We start from the raw sequence: 17,589 nt of genomic DNA, 5'->3' as shown, positions 1-17,589 counted from the left end.
AACATGTTAAAAGGAAATGCCTTTTCATATTATACTTTACAAGACATGTATTTCAGATGCTTGACAAAGAGTAAATTTTTTCCTAAATTATAAATCAATACACCTCAGTCTTGTGGTATAAAGAACAGTATGCTACAATGGTAATAAAATCATTCTTAAACATGAAAAGTACACACCTGTTGAATCATTGATAGATCTGTTAAATACTTAGACAGATTTCATTATTTTCTGACAAAACAATTCGGTGCCTGTCAAAAAAGCTTCCAAACATTGTGCTACATTAAGAAGAAATTAATACTTACACTTTTTTTAAAAAAAGCTCTCAGATTTTCATATAAACCACCATGATTCAAGAAAACATCTACTGAGGAACAGCTAGCAGGGAAATCTGGTGGGTATGGGTGAAAATCATAATGCAGCATCAAGATTGTGTTCATGACTCTAGAGCATAATAACTAAGGTGTGAGCTGGTTTGACTCCTCTCTCTGACAACTCACAGTCTACAGTGGCACACCAAACAGGCAGAGCTGAACCACCCACTCAAATGTATACAAAAAATGTAAACATTAAAATTAGTTATTTTTGAAACAGATACATTGGTGACTATTTCTACTCTGCAAGAGGACGTGTGGCCTTTGCCTGGCAAAACAGTGTCAGTGGTCTAGCAGTGCATTTGAATGTCTTTGAAGCATCAAAAGCCATAATACAGCTTAAAAGCAGGTATTTGTGCTGCTGTGTTTAAAATAACTTCACCAGCTGAATTTGATTTGTGATTATATTTTCTCACCACCAGTACCAGTTTTTCATTTGTGCTGCTCTTAAAGAGCAACAAGAAATTAGTCTACTCCAGGAATCCATTGCACTGTCCCTATAAAACATCTCCTGGTAGTTAATGGATTTATGATTAAGAGGAATATTTTATTCTGAATCCTGCTTGGACTGTCTATGGTTGACATGACTGAACAATGCATCCTTTTAAATATCATTCTTCCGAGCAATATAACCCAATTTATCATTTTATCTCCAATAATATCCTATGACATGATAGAATTATTCTTTCTATTTACTATTTTTTAAGTATTTTGGCTAGATATTTGTCAATACTGGATGAAGATGGTATTCACTCTGCCTGCATTAAGCATTTCCATTTAGATCCCTAAACTGGCAGCCTGTTTATTCTATACTCACTGGCTTCTTTTCAGCAAATAGAAGCTTTTTAGATCATTTCAATCTTGTCTTCCTATTGACTGAAGTTAAACATGTCTGTCCATAAACAACATTGACAGAAACAGAGACTAGACTTATAACTCAGCAGCTTAATGGCACATGGCATGAGTACTCCTGTTATCTCAAAGGAAGTGAAATAAACTGCTGAACTGTTTTCACTCTAAAAATATTTTAAAAATCATCCCAAAAAAAAGGTTTTGAAAGTTGCTGGTCATGTAATTGGTATATTTTCAGTTTATTTTCTTTTAGGTTTGAAAAGCTAAAGTGTTTTCTCACAAGAACACAGGAGACATTAAGTTCTAGATAATCAGTAGTTTCGACCAGTTTTGAGTATCAGCTTCCCTTTAAAATCTGAGACATAAAGCCAGCCCAACAATATTTTTATATTATTGTAAACTAATTCTGATTGATGTGCTATTCCATACTGTCACGAGGAATCAGAAAGGTAAAATAATAGAATAGTTATAAATTAAGTAATTGTGAAAGGATAATCCCACTTTAAAGTGTCATTCTTTAAAATAAAACAATAAATATTTTAATCTCAGTGCATCTCTCTGAGAACAATTTCATTTACAAAAGAATTAAATCAATATAGTTTTCTGAGGAACGATTGAATTGCTGATAAAAGGTTTAATGTAAATTTTAGTACTAGATTTTGTGCAGATCATCAGTCAGGTTGACAGCTCAAATAAATAATCCAGTTATTTTTAATAATGTGAGATTCCAATCCTTGGAATGACCTACAGTTTTTCTCCAGTGTCATGACATTTTAAAAGAATTACATGTTTTTTATGCTTCAATTTATTTATCTTTTCATTTCCTGATTGTCTGAGTGTCAGTTCTGTGCAAATTTGTTTTTTGAATACTCTAAAAAAAAAATCCAAAGCCCAAACTGTTCATTTTTCCATGTTTGACAGGTTTTATAAATAAATTATCTGGAAAAAGATCAGCCCACACTCCTGCTTTGTTTTGAAATAATATAGAGCAACCAGATATACTTAAGGATCTGGATTTTCTTTTATATATTACTGTAAAATGCAATGGCTTACTGCAGACCCAGGAGCACAAACAGGAACAATACAGAGAAGCTGAATTTGGACACAGATATTGGCTTTCAGTACTGTGCAATTAAACCAATGGAGATAAATTTGCTATAGGATTTCCAGGTCACCAGTCATCAAAAAATATTTGACAGGTCCTGGTCTATTTAAGAATCTGATATAACTGATTTTTTATTGCTTGCAATCTTTTTTCCACTTGTTTTTATTACAGCAGGAAATCAGACTTACAAGGTAGCATCTGTTTCCCTGAAAACTTGAATTATCTTTGTTCCACATGTATTCATTATTAGCTTGCTCTTTTGACACTTACTTTTCACTTCTCTAGGGTTACAAAAGAGGGCACACATCACTGGTTCTAAAACCAAGATACTTGATGGCAGACAAGTCCTTGGAAAACAAATAGATTAGAAGTTTGTCACTGTAATACAATCCCTAAAGTATGTTCTATAGTCATAAAGTACAAAAATGTAAATGAAATATCTTTAATTTTAATCTCTTTTAGTCAAATGGAAAGTCTTGCATTATAAAAATTACTTTAAGTAAAAGTATTGAAAAGAGTACTATTGAGAACAGTGAAGAAAATTTAAGAAGTGATCATAGCATCCCTAGTAGCACATTAATACTAAAATATTTAAGTAGAAACTATTAATAAGACACCAGACTTGACTGAGAAGCAAAATGCATGTAAGAATGATTTCAGAATACAGTGGTGCTTCACTTTGCTAGAAATTGTAAAAAAGTATTTTTTAAATGAGTAAGATATTTCAGAGAAAACCATATGAATTTCCCAGTTGTGTATTATTTTCTTAGTCCTTGCTGTTAGGTACAAGAGCATGAAGAATTTCAATCCTTAATATTCTCAACAAGTTGAAAATGTGTCCTGTTTGCCAGGCTCAGACATTTGTCCCTGAAGCATGTTCAGGGAATGTAACCTGCCATCAGTGCCCAGTGTGTTATTCAGGAGCCTTATTCATGCCCTCATTTGTGGCTTTCCATCTTGTCTTTGTGTGCTGTGCTCACCTACTGGATGGTCTGGCAGACATGAATTATTCCCACCAACTGCCTGGCCACATCTATCTCCATTCCAAATGGAAAGCTGGCACTCACAAGCCTTTTCTGACTGCTCAATCCCCCCTTTGGTGTTTTGATGTTTCATTAAGCTTACCAGTCTGCCACGGGAATTTCAGAAAATATCTCATCTTGACTTTCACATCACTGTAAACAAGCTAAAATTAAAAGTGAAGATTAGTCTGACTGGCCTTCTGCTTCTGCCACTGGAAGTGGATTTTTATGCTGTGGTACAATGTTCTTTCAGGGGAGTTTGCCTCTGCTTCCCATGGTTCTGTGCCCTTTAGCAGAGACACAGAGTCAGTCAGCACTGCTGCTTTTCAGCCAAATGCTCTCTGATGAGTGACCAAATACCAGCTGGGAGTTGTCTGCACATTGTAAAATTTGGGGGCTGTTTAATGCAAGATTTTGCCTTAAAATGGTGACTCTTTGTCATCGTTCTTTAGTGAGTGAGGCAAGGAGTTGTAAATGTGTCATAACACATGATCTCATGGGTCAGGGCTGTACGAGCTGCATGTCAAGGCACAATTTGGCCTTTAAATGGATAACATCTGAAATGCAATGCACATGAGGAAAAGGGCAATTGTAAAGGAAAGAGATAATATGTTCGTTTTGTTTAGGCAGCAATGACTGGCAGAAACTTAGAAAACAACAATTTGCTCACGCTCATTGCTTTGCTTAAATCTCTACTAGATTGGGCTTCACTGTGTTCACTGACAAGCATGGGGAGTTTTGGAACTCCAGTTGCAGGAAGAAAGGTGTTTTTATAGAGCTGAGACTGCTTTCAAGATACACCTAATAAAAGAGTTGCATTAAAACAGAGTTTTTAAAAAAAGGAGAAAAGAAAAATAAAACAGAGAAGTTGTATTACTGTAACCAACCCCAAAAATGCACGTTTCTGATGAGGAAAATATTTGCATTTTGAATACCTATTCAAACTTTGGACACTATGTATATTCCTGTGAAGGCTGCAGAAGGTCATCCTCAGATTTCATATGTAATATGCTTACATAGTTTACATACATCTGACATAGGTCATTTAGAGACCAAAGTTCAATTCTTGCATGAACTGGTTACCGTGGATTAAAAGATCAAACCTCTGAGAGATAATATATTCTGCCTCAAAATCTTAGATGTCATAAAGATACAGAAAAATAGGAGTCTAAAGATGAAGCTTCCAGCTATTTCCATATCCTGAAGTAATATTTGATTCAGTTCTACTGTTTAACATGAATGAAAGTTGAAGATGGCATTTCTAATTTTAGATGGATTGAGACATTTTACAAAGGCTTTGATATAGGTAACTTTTTACCTCAAATGTAAAAACAGTAACTTCCATGAAAAATTTGTCCAATTATTGCAACAGAGAAAAAAAAAATTGAAACTGACACTGTCACATATTTAATGGCATCAGTTACAGTATGGTTGCCAACATGTCATATACAATAAAACAGGACTGTGCAAACATTTTAATTTAGAAAAACAAAAGATAATGAACACTCTGCCCAAGCTTCAAGGATATTTGATACCCTTCATGAGTGACAATTGTGCCTGCATTTATATATTACATGTGAAAACATACAAAGGCCATAATATTTACCCAATTTTTGGGTCACTTTTTTCTGTGCAAATATCTAAAATAGCAAACAAACAAAAAAACACTAGAACATCAAAAAGGACTGGTGTTAGTTCAGAGGTACAGTCACTTAGAGGGCAAAGTTTCATTCTTTGCAGAAAAAAGATAAAATAATTCATCAAAAAAAATATAGTTTTCTGTTCATGTCAGTACCTGAGACAACAGAATTGTACAGAAATTTGAATCTTTATATTTACTTTTACAATTAATAAGATTTGTATTTTTAAATATATACCAGATCCATGCAGTTATATCAGAAATGTGCTCTGGCTGTAGTTTTAGCTGGCATCAGTATCTCATCTTGTGTAGTGCTGCAAAATTAAAAGGAAATTAATCAAGAGCGACAAAAAGTCATCCAAGCAAGACAGAATTGACCAGGTGAAACTCCCAGGGGTCCGAGACCCCTTTGAGTTTCCTCAGGACAGGCAGAACTTGGTAGAGAGGCAGCCTTGATCCAGATGACTTGAAAAGGAACTTTAATAATACAAAAGTAATAAATGGGAAGGTGTACACCATATAAGGAATGAACTGGAAAAAGGTAATAACAAGGGGCAAAAGCGGGGTCTAGGGTTGGGCAAGGGTACTTATACACTCTGGTGTTGGGAGGGGGTTAAGGTGGGATCTGAGGGAAGGGTCCAATAGGGGAGAACAACTAAGAATATTAAAATTTCTGCACCAAAAAGCAGCCAATGATAATGCAGAGAACTAGGAACCTAACAGAACAGAGGGATCATGGAGGGAAGCCTTTGCTCATTATACTTCTGCAACCAGGTTTCGGTGAAAATAATACATAGAAAAAGGATTTAAGGCAAAAAATTAAAATAATTAAAAAACAGATTGCAACTACCATCACACTTAGATTCTTGTTTATTGCTGTATCTGCAGTCCTTCAATTTCCTATTTGAAAGCACAGGTAGAAAAATTGGTTACACTGGAAGGAAAGAAACGTTAATAGAAACACTGACTCAAAGATGTGTTAGATCATTTTATGCCGTATTTGACAAAGCATTCAAATAGAAATGGAGATAATATACACTTAGCTTCTTTCAGAGACAAATAATATCTGGCAGCAATAGGGGTGAACATGAAGGAGGTTTGGAGAAAGGCCAGGAGCTGTCCAAGATCCCTACAAACTTGTCTTACAGCTTCAAACAAGTAAGTTTCCTGCTTTTGCAAACCTCTTGGTGCATGAATGTCAAAGAACTTTTAATATCTTGTTTAAACACTGAATATTGAAAGACTTCAATAAACTGCTGAATATCCTGTTGATAATGCTGTTAATATCTAGTTAATTCCATGACAAAAGATCTAAAATATCTCAGATAAAAAGTAATTTCAAGGTGTCCTTTTTCTCCTGAAAGAAAAGTGACTTCAGGACCTTAGGCAGAAACAAACGAGATGAGTGGCATTTCTGTGCCTGTTGAACACGTCCTTAACTTGTGAATGCTAAAGAAATTTTGCAGAAGGCAAATATGAAGGCCTGGGTAAAATGCTGAAGAGAAAGTTTGGCTTTGTTCTGCCATAACTGCTTGTAGTTTGTTTAAAACTGGCATATACTGAGCTTTATTCATTTCAAAAACAGTAGAATAATATTTATAAAGTGGGAAATAGCACAGCAAGTTTTGTTCCAGCCAGTTCAGGCCTGGTCTGACACTGCATGATGTGAGAAAAGGGGGCAGCATCCTTGCTACATCAGGAAATAGGGGTATGAGTGTCAGACCAGTAACTCCCAAAAAACCCTTTCCACTTCTTGTATATCAGATGAGATATCCAACATTGTCTGCATCTGACTTGGATAGTTACTACCAGCATGGTAATAATAAATGGCTATTTTAGAAAATTTTAATATTTATTCTGATAAAATGAGGTGATTATAGTTAGCTTGTTCCTATACTGAAATTCAGATGGTTTCTAGTGTTGTTTGAGTTTTTCATACTAAGAACTATTCTGGCAGAGGCTAGCTGGTGATCCTATTACTGAGATTTTATTTATTTATTTTATGATACTACAATTACATTGGCTGGCTCATGGTATGTCTTAATCCAATCTAAAGTTTCAAAGGAGTTAATACTCTTGGCCATAAATACTTGCAAACTATTTCTAAAAACTCAAGAAAGAAGGTTTTTAGTTCTCATTTTGCCTTACTTTTCCTCTACTGTTTGAGAGTATTTTGTGGTTTATTCAAATTAATGTATCTGTCACTGCAAATTGCAGGGTATTGCAAATGGTTACTTTTTATGGACATTTTTTGGTCAGTCATGAGCTGACAGCAAGGGCATCTCCCAAGACAATGCCACACTGGACATATGTGAGATATCTTGCTCAAGACGTAGTGAGGAGATAAACTTATAGGGATCTGACAAATTATGAAATGTGTTTTTTTTTTCTTTACAGAGAGATATTAATGAATCATTAAGGAGTTCTAGGGTTAGGGCTTCTTCTTTTGTGAGAGTATGACATGTCAAAATAATACATTTTAGTAAAGTCTTAAGCAATAACAAGAAAAATTGTAAAAACCTTGGCCCATGTGACATTATTTTACAGATCCAAAGTATTCTGGAATAAAAATAGCCTTATCAATTTTAGCTTAAGGTGATAAATCAAGGTTCCTTTCAATTATTTACTATAGAAAAGCTTGCAAAAATTCCTGGTTCTGTGAAAAAGGAGAAATTAATCAGATTTTAATTTCTTTATATAAATAACTTACCTATTACTGAGCAGTGTCAAAAATTGAGTTCTTTTAAATAATGTCTCTTTAATACTAGTTTTGATGTCATAATTCAGGTAAGACCAGTATACTTCTCTCTGTTTTACAAATTCTCTCAAGTCATCCGTAAATACTCTAAACAACATTTCCCTATCTGTAATACACTAAAAGAATGGTCACCATTAATTTATGAAATAAATTATTTCAATCCTACTGCAGGAGGGAGCCCTCTTAAAGGAATATTCTCTATTAAAGTTCTTAAAGCATAAATACCAAAATGAGGCTGTAGCCAAATGAGACATTTTTATTATGTACTCTTTCATGTTGGCTCTTCTTGGATTTTCTTTCTTAAACACTAAAATAACTGCAGTCGGTAGCTTCAATTACTGAGTTTATTTGCAGTGGAGGTGTTGTCCATGACTTGATAAGGTTCTCCCTGGGTTAAAAGAGGAGGACTTTGGCAAGAGGATTATATCAATTCACATTTGCAAAGGTTAATTTTATGTGGAGAAGATCCACAGATCCTCAAAAATGATTGCTATCTAAGCCTTTAGATGAGTCACAATTACTCTTTTCCCTTCCCTCCTGGCTTATGGGTTTCTATGCAATTAAAAGCCAGACACTCTGAACTAAATCAAAGCTGACTCAGTTATATAAGAAGACTGCTATTGCAGGCTCTGTGTGCCGGGATCTGACCCAAAGTCTTTAGGTAAAATCCCAGTGCTGGAACTTCCTTTGTAAAATGTTATAAGGCAGGAACAAGAACTAGAGTGCCCAATTTCAAAAAAACCCCTTAGTTCCTAAGTGAAAGTAAAACAGATAAAGTCTTCATCTTTTTTTCTTCCTCTGACAGAATGAAAAAAATCTGGAAAGAATGGAAAAAGAAAATTGAGAGCTGCTACTCAATAAATGCAATCACTGATTAAGGTAATTGACACATTATCGTGTGGACTCCTCAATGACTTTTGCAAGATGCTGGAATTTTCAAAAGTGCTGGAAGTTCAAAAAATGTGAAAATTTTAATGAAAATGTTTTGATATTGTTGTTGTTGCTGCTGTTATTTTTTTGTCCAAAACCCCAAATATCTGTCTTTTAACACTGTGAATTTATTAACATATTACTGACTAATACTATATTGTGACAAGGTATGTTTAAACAATATATCAATTCATGTGCCATTAACTGTTCCTGTAAAAGCCATCAGACAGAAAGACCACTGTGAAGAAAGAACATACCTCTCAGATACATAATATTCAAAATACTGCAGCTGTGGACTTGTAGCTTCAACTCAGTTGTTTTCCCAGGAGAAAAAGGTTTATATGGATAGAAGATTTAGCATTAAGGAAAGGAGGATCTCACTAATTTTCAGATTACCTGAAGAGCAACCATGCACTTTTCATGAGTACTACTTAGCTGAACAAGAGCATCAGTACCAGCTAGCAGATGAATAAGGACATTCTGCAAATAGGATGTAAGGAACAGGATTATCAAATTGGGCTCTTGCAGCCCATAAATGCATCAGAGAAATCTCTTCCTGCACTGAAAACAGGTTGAGATCTTGTGCATTTTGAGTTTGCAGATTCTTGTGTTCTCACAGGAGAAAAAGATAATCTAGGTCAGAAGGAACCTTTGGTCACCTACGCCACCCCCCTACTCCTGTCTTGTTCATTCTTTTAAATTTTCTTTCTAAGTTATTGGATAAAGACTTGGCTTCTTGCTTACCTCAAGTAAATTTGATTTTTTCTTTTAAGCTGCTGCCACTCTGCACAGATGGGACAATAAGAGGCAGGGCACAGAATGCAGTTCCTGTCCACATGGGGAGACATGAGATTATTCACTGTTAAACTCTTGTAGCTATTGCTGGGCATATAACGCTCAGACTAATTTCACAGAATCATCTCTTCTCACAAGATCAGTAATTTTCAACAGAACTTATCTTTGTATGATGCATCATTCAGTTAAGACAGCAAATAGGAATGTCTTATGAAAAAGTATTGCAATGATTGTCTCTTCCCTGGCTTTTAGCATTTGGCAACTAAATGTTTTGCCAAAGCTCAACTGTTTTGTTTTTTTTCTTAATCTTCTTTTATTGATTATACACATTTATAGTGCTTATTTTTTACTACATAGCCCCTTTTAAATTAAGCCCAATTTTATTCTGTGGCTAATGTTGAATTAATCTAGGCACTTCAGTCAGCAATGAGAAAGTTGTGCTAGGATGTTCCAAAAGTGGCTAAATGTGAGGTAAAAACACTTGCTTTTATCAGCTTTAGATTTGCAACTCTTGTTTTCCCAGGATGACCTATTTCTTGTATTATAAAAGCTCAGCTCTTACAGTGCATGATTCACATTCCATGATTTGTGACTGTTTTATACACCCATATCCCACGTCCTCTTACTCATCAGCTTTACAAAACCAAGCAGTGAAATCCTGACCTGACTGGACTCAGTGGGAGTTTTGACACTGCCTTCAATAACACTGGGATTTCACCTAGGATCTTTGTAGCCTTTAAATGAAAGAGCCTTTGGTCTTTTCTTTTTGGAGGGGGAGGAAGAGCACTGAGACACAGGGTGAGAGTATTTATGATTTAAGTAGATGTATCTCTTCCATTTGTGAGACAAAGCAGTCAGTAGAATCAGAGAGGACATAAAGGTGAAGTAATTAGAATTTACTAGGATGGAAATACATAGGCTGGAATCTGCATAAGTATTTCTTTTGCCAGGATCTGTGAAGATCTGGACTTAAGAAACCACATTGACTCATTTGGCTTGCCAGATTATTTATAATTCTAGTCTCTATTAAAGAAAAGCCAGGCCTGGTTAAGCAAAGTTTTAGATTAATCGGAAGTGAAACAAACTTATCCGGAGTTTTAATTATAGAATAAAGTTAAGGCATTTTCCTTTCCCCATTCATTCCTTTATGTCCCACGACTGATGGATCACATTCTTTCCTTGCTGTGAGCATGAACATAAGTAGTGGGAGGCCCTCTCCTGCTGGGTTGCTTTTAGAGTTTCTTAATATCCCTCACAGTATTTTGTGTACTGGACTCCAATGCAGAGGCAGCAAAATGTATATAGGGTTTCAGAGTAGGAAGTGCAAACCTAAGAAGAGCCATCAGTGTTGGTTGGATGCTCAGCACAGAAGACTTGGCCAGTGCAACCATATTCCTAAAACTGATGTCATCACCAGGACCACTCTAAAACACCCTGCTGGAGCATGCTAACAGGAGAACTACTCCATTGTTTGTGTGCTGATTGAAAATTGCTGCTTGGCCAGTCCTATGACTGGTTCCTTATTTTCACTCCTTTTTCAGTTTGTAAGTCTGTCAAAAAATACACTGACAATGAATAGCAGTGCTTTATTGGTGACCTGATGCATAGAAGTCATATCTGATGGTATTAAAGAAGTGTCAAAATTGAGCCTTAGAATTAATGCAGCAAAATATGTTTTCAATATTTCTTCCCTTTTTTTCCCCAAACATAGTCAAGGGAGTTAAAACGTGACTGATTAAACAATGAACAGCATTCAGCATGAGGTAAGCAAGCTGCCAGCAGCTCCCTGAGCTGAGTATGTTAATCTTAATGCTTCATCTATTTTGCTAAATTGCATTGCTCTGTGACTCTAGCAGCCATCCCATGCTCTCACCCCTCTCCATTCCATTCCATTCCATTCCATTCCATTCCATTCCATTCCATTCCACTCCATTCCCATTGCTTTTGACAATTATCTTCCTTCAACCACAGACATATCTATAATATGTATATGAATACCTTACCAGCTTTATTAAACTTAGAGACATACAATGCCTCTAAAATACTGAGGCTTTCATTACGTTATAGATAGAAATGGAAGTTTACAGATAGCAGATTTTGTTTGCCTCCCTTGAGAGCCAGGACAACAATGTGCCAGAATAAAACCCAGTGGCCAGTGACTGAAAAAGTCACCAGATAAGAAATGTAAAATTGAGGGAACGGGGTTGTCACCATGAGATCTTCCTAGTTTGCTGAGCGTTCATACTAAAGTAGAAGTGTGCAGCTTCTCATACTCATTAATGTAAACAGAAGATCATATTTTGTAAATAGTGCCCTTGTTATGAATTCCTTCTCCAAGAGAAGAGGACGTTGAATGACAGCCTCCTTGACCAATGCGGGTAAGAGGTGGGAATGCCCACTCACCAATCCATGGTCACCTTGCTAAAAGTATAAAATAGGAAGGAATAAACAAGGCAGGGATTTTCTGCCCTGCTGCTCTGATCACCCGAACTCCGGCTCCGAGTGTGTCTTTCTGGCTAGGCTCACAGCGACACGGGATTTTAATTTTAGAGTTGCTTGGTTTTGAATGACTGTTTCAAACTGTTATGACTTTTCTCTTACAGTCAGGTCAACTTTCCCTGCTCCAGTGGAGATACCATTAATTTGTTCTGAATGCCAGAACTATGAATGTCTGTAACATGTAGTGCTCTGGCAGCAGCTGAGACTGGTGACCTGGTGGGCCATGGTGGAGAGCCCTTTCTCACAGCTGCAGAGCAGGATGGGGGCTGGGATCTGGGCACCCAAACCCTCACTCCTGTCAGCAAACAGCCAAGTGACCAGAAACAGAACTTCTGGTGGCTGTTGTTTAAAAAAGTTCAGCAGTTTTCTTTGACCAAAGAAACCAGCATTTTGTCTTATCTAAGTACCTTCAGGGTCCAGCAACAGCCAGAAAAGATATTTTCAGGATCAGTTTTGGAGCCTAACTCCAAATTCATCTGAAATCCTGCACTAATTTTGGTCTCTTGCTTTACTGATTCTTCTCCACGATGTGGAGAAGTCTTCACTTTGCCTTTACAGTTTGGGAAGACACAAAGAAATTGCCACAGCTTGTAACCTTTATAAGGGCTTGTGTCAAAGCCCTACAGTTAGAAGGGCTTTTTATTGATTGGTTTAATTTAAATCCATTATATAGGCTTCAGTGACATTTAGTAACAATTCAGCTCTTTCCCCTAACAGTTTCTGAATTAACATTACTTGTAAAATTGAGATGTTGCCTTTAGAACATAGAACAAACCAATGCTTTTCAACTCACGGCAGTGCATGGACAGCTTCTATATACATATTTCTCTATTAGACTCATGGTTCAAGCACTAACACTTCACAATACCTTGTTACCTGGTTTTCCTGGAGTGGGAGCATGTCGGCTTTGTATAGGAAGGTGTGCAGATTTCATCCTTCTTGTGGGCGTCCCTGGGTAAAGAAGGGAAGAGCAGTCAGGAGCCTACAGCAAGCCTCACAAAGTTACTGGAGTCAGACATCTTTGCTCCCAACTGCAGACCCTATTCTGGAGAGTTAAAAGTGGGTGGCAGTGATAACAGGGGGAGGAAGCAGGAAACAGGGAGCCCTGATGGACTCCTTGGGATGCATTTCACATTAGCAGTGCATGAGAAGCTAGAAACAGTAATGGCTTTGGGAGCTCAACCTGTATGCAAGACTCAATCTTACAATCTAAAAGATTTAACTACCAATTCACTGATTCATATTCCTTGCTTGTTTTTCCTCTAAGTCTTAAGTATGCTTTTGAGTCTGGCACTTAGATATATAAGACACACTTAGTAACATAACAGCTATCTGAGGGGCTCAAAATGATAATTGTTTTGACCTATCCCACAGTGATGGTAGCAGTTGTTCAGAAATCACTCCAATAAATGGCTGCATTAATTTGTACTTTTGATGTATGCCTGCTGAGTATAGCCCTTATCTTTGACCTTGACATCAATGAGAGCATGGCAGATCCCACAGGTTTTAAGACATAGATTATCTTGTTTGAAATTATTACTTCAGTGGCCTCCATTTCCAGTAATGGAGTATGTTTTCTCTGTGCCAGAACATCAATGGATGTTTTACATTATATTCTTCATTAGCTTAGAAGAAGCTCTTCTATGTATTTTTCTTGGTTATATTCTGTGTTGTTGGTTACAACATAAAAATTTGCAATCAGATCTGCTGTCTTATTTTACGGTTTTGCTCTTATTTTGCAATGAGGAGTTAAATACAATCAGATCACAGGTTCTGTTACATTTTGTTTACAGCATTTTGCTCTCAAAACCAAAATTTACTGCATTAATTTTAATACATTTGTAATGAAGAAACACTAATCATCCCTCCAATATCAAATTTTATTTGTACAGTTTAAAATTACAAAGAAGTCCTAAAGGTATTTTCCGTATGTTTAGAGACTAAAACATCCCTCATAAAAGAAAATTATAATAAATTGTATTTGTTATAGGTACTTTTCTTGGGGGACTTTTGATGGAAATTATCTTAGTCAGGCCTTTTACGATCAGAAAAAAAAAAAACAAACCAGAGTAATTATACTCTTTGTAAAGAGGTGGTGTCTCTTATGCCATGAGTTATATAACTGGTACAACTGATAAAATACAACTCTAGCAGAGAGTAAATCATGGTTAATGGCTATCCATTTCAGTAATTACACATTTGTTGGTTATTCTTGTCATTTGATTTTTGATAGTTTCAGAAATTAAATCTTATGCATAGGGATTTGAACTGTTGACTAGAATATTGTTTCTAACACTACTTGGTCTAAAAAAATAATTTAACACTACCTGTGGAACTGGATTCATAATTTCCTGAGAAAATATTATTCTCCCCCTCCAGCCCCATGTACAATACAGACTTTCATTTAAACACTTCCAATGTAGTTTATGATGCTACACAAGTGCTTACGAGGCTGCCCTCAATTCCTTTACAGTACTTTTGAGGACATGCATTTAATTTTTTCCGTGTATTGATCCTGAAACAATAATTCATGAAGCAAACATTCAAGTTTGCAAAGACTCCAGGAGGAAGAAGCAAACTGGCTGGGTACTGCTTTGTTGTCAAAATGCCTTCTGTCTGACAGAGGGAGAATCCTCAGTCTGTATCCTGGCCTACATTTCACACAATTTGTGAAGCAAATTCACTTTTTCCTGCCAAGAAAAATTGTCAGGAAGATCATCTGGTGTGATAGACGTGTCCTATTAGTCTGATCAAGTGGGAAAACTTGAATGATTGTAGGTTAATGAGTTTCAAGGAAGACCAGGAGCTTATCAACATAATAAACATACAGATCTCTAGTGGAGGGGGAATTGGCTAGGTAGGAAAAGGTGCAGCAGTATCAGCAAGATTTTAGATGTACCCACACTGAAAAGAGAACTACAGCAAACTAACAAGAACAAAAATATGCATATGTAACACATATGTAAATGTAAGAAACATTATTTCAGCACCAAAACTACCACTCAGTTGATAATTTTTATAATATGAATTCTTGTGAATAATGCCACTTATTAAGAAATCTGAGGTAGAATTTTATATATCAAGGTCATATGCACTTTCACTGAATCCAAACCACAATGACATTTAGACTCATTAAATCTCTACACAATATCAGAAGGGAAAAAACCAAGAATATTGCCATCAGGTATGATCTATTGCTGACTTCTAAATTAACAAGAGCAAGTGTAAGAAGCCTTTAGAAGAAGCAAAAAGGAAAAAGTGTTAGCACCATCAGATAGGCTTTGATGTTAGTGACAGGTTTCTAACTTCTGATTCATGAATAAAGAGAATAAGACTATACAACAGGCAAGCAGAACATATTTAGATCCAGAAAGTTAAGATACAGTCAGAGAATAACATTTTCTTAAGTTCTAAATAATTTTGGAAAACTGACAGTATGGCAGACATTAATCAAACATCATGCACTGTTTCATTCCTAGGGAAAAAGGGATACCTAAGAATAGGAGAGGCCTAAAAGCTTCTGCAAAAATTGTACTTCAGTTTTCAAAGAAATATTGGAAAGAATCAACTTGGAAAAGTTGTCATCTAGAAGACACCAAACTGGTTAGTAATAATCAATATGGGTTTATCAAAAAGAAATCCTGATGAACCAATTACATTTTTTGACATGACAGCAAATCTGAGAGTTGGGTGAAAGCAGATATTTTGAATTGAATAAGACTTTTGACCCTGTCCAAAAGCACAATCCTGATTAGCTTCTCACAAAATGGATAAGTAATTGGAGAAAAAAAATTAATATGTTGAAAATTAAAGGATATATGTACTAGAGGGGGGGTTTATGATTCCGTATTCATAAATATTTTCATTAGGAAGCTGAACAAAATAAAATGCATTAAATGTGCAAACCATGTGTGGTTGTAACTGTAATATTAGAATGAAGGATCTTGATAAAAGAAAAAAGCAAACAGCAACAATCAAAACAAAAGCAAAACCAAAAACAAACAAAGCAAAATACCAAGACAAACACTAGGAAAAAAAACCCTACAAAAACCCCTGTCCTAGACAGGAAATAGTGACAATCAAAATCAAGTATACATAGCAGTCAATGGCATGTCGTACCAGTGCAAATAAAAATTTAAATATTTACTGTTTTCAAAAAAATCAATCTTAATTAAGTAATGTTACTGAAATACTGTGAAATAGAAGCAGAAATCTTTAAAATGAATCACAGGAAATATTCATTCTGCTCTTCTCAGCAATGATACAATCTCCCCAGGACTACCATTTCCAGTTTGGACATTACACAATCAGAAAGATGAGCCCTTAAGAATTATTAGACAGTAAATGTGGAAACATAAAAGTGTGATTTGATTTTTCAGGAGAAATTTGTGGGAAAATATATGGGAAGCTTAAAAAGCTGCTGAAAAAAGAAGGAAGGGGAAAAGCTTTTTTCATGTCTGCTGAGAGTGAAGCAAGCAGTATGGACTAGAATTGCAGCAGTGGAAGTGTACATCAGGCAGGTGGAAAAATATCTAATGGGAAAGACAGGTAAGTACCAGGGTAAATTGCTTAGCAGTAATGTACTGCACCTTCCTCTGCAGGCTTTAAGAACTTACCAGACATCTGTCAGGAACAGTATAGATACAGCCAGTCTTGCCTCAAACTGGGCAGTAAAAATGAGATGGACTTTCTGATTCCCATCTCATTTCCTGTGATTCTGAGAAAAAATCTAAAAAAAAAGAAAAATAGCATACAGGTTAAAACCAGTAGGCTACACTGGATAACTTGTGTCAGTGTCATTAGAGGAAATATTTGTTTCCTGCTAAAATATGTGTGCTTTACTGATATCTCATGCATATTTTAAAATTCAGCATTAATTTCTTGGTCTACAGCATATATTCCCAACTGCTCAGTTCTGTCCTTTTAGCACAACCCAGTTTGTGGTCCTGAAAGTTTGATAGCATTTCTCATGCAGTACAGTATAGGGCTTGTACAATGTACCTAATGAATCATACTGTTATCCCACATGTTTTCAAAAATATTTTTTACTTAAATATTCTTGAGATCTAAAGCAATATTCTGTGTTACTGTCAGTCCCACTTGAGCTTCTTCCTGTGCTGGACTAAGGCCATCTGTGACGTCCTGGGATTGAAATCATATTTTGCTTTTTTTTTACTGGAAGTACACATAGGTGGGAATGAGCTGTACATCCTGCTTGCCTAATGGACCTCTGTTCTACAAAGAAGTATGGTCACTCAGCTGGAAACATACTGTTTTGTTATCTCAAAACCATGCAGGCAGCTACTGCTTTTTGACTGTGAATTCTGTTTCTGTACCTCTAATGTGTTTGTCCTCATGGCAATTTCATTACAAAAACAAAGAGCTTCACATCGTGTTGGTTTTTAATTAGGAAGGATAGTGTTCCATATTTGTTCAAAACCTTTAGACTATTATTCATTGACATAATTTGACTCATGCTTCATGCTGCTGAAAATGGCATGATCTAAGCCAATGAAATTTTCCCTTTCACATTTGATTCAAAAGAATAATCCAGCCTTCACAGGTATAAAAAGAAAACGGTGCTCAGAATGAATCTATGTGCTTCTCTTAGCCACAGG

At 35.9% G+C, this 17,589-nt stretch overlaps 1 long non-coding RNA gene across 1 annotated transcript; it reads right to left on the bottom strand.

Annotated features, from left to right (window-relative positions):
* Positions 1-4,610: 4,610 nt before the first annotated feature.
* On the bottom strand, positions 4,611-17,045 carry LOC134546549 (uncharacterized). The gene is made up of 4 exons (XR_010079198.1): positions 16,588-17,045; positions 12,848-12,922; positions 9,422-9,505; positions 4,611-5,303 (listed from the first exon to the last, which is right to left on the bottom strand). It is a non-coding gene; the product is annotated as an uncharacterized LOC134546549 (long non-coding RNA).
* Between the last annotated feature and the right edge of the window lie 544 nt (positions 17,046-17,589).

The sequence above is a fragment of the Prinia subflava genome, chromosome 2 (genome assembly GCF_021018805.1).
Source record: "Prinia subflava isolate CZ2003 ecotype Zambia chromosome 2, Cam_Psub_1.2, whole genome shotgun sequence".
NCBI classification, from domain to species: Eukaryota; Metazoa; Chordata; class Aves; order Passeriformes; family Cisticolidae; genus Prinia; species Prinia subflava.
Note: the sequence above shows the minus strand (reverse complement) of the source record. Positions and strands in the feature narration are given on the sequence as shown.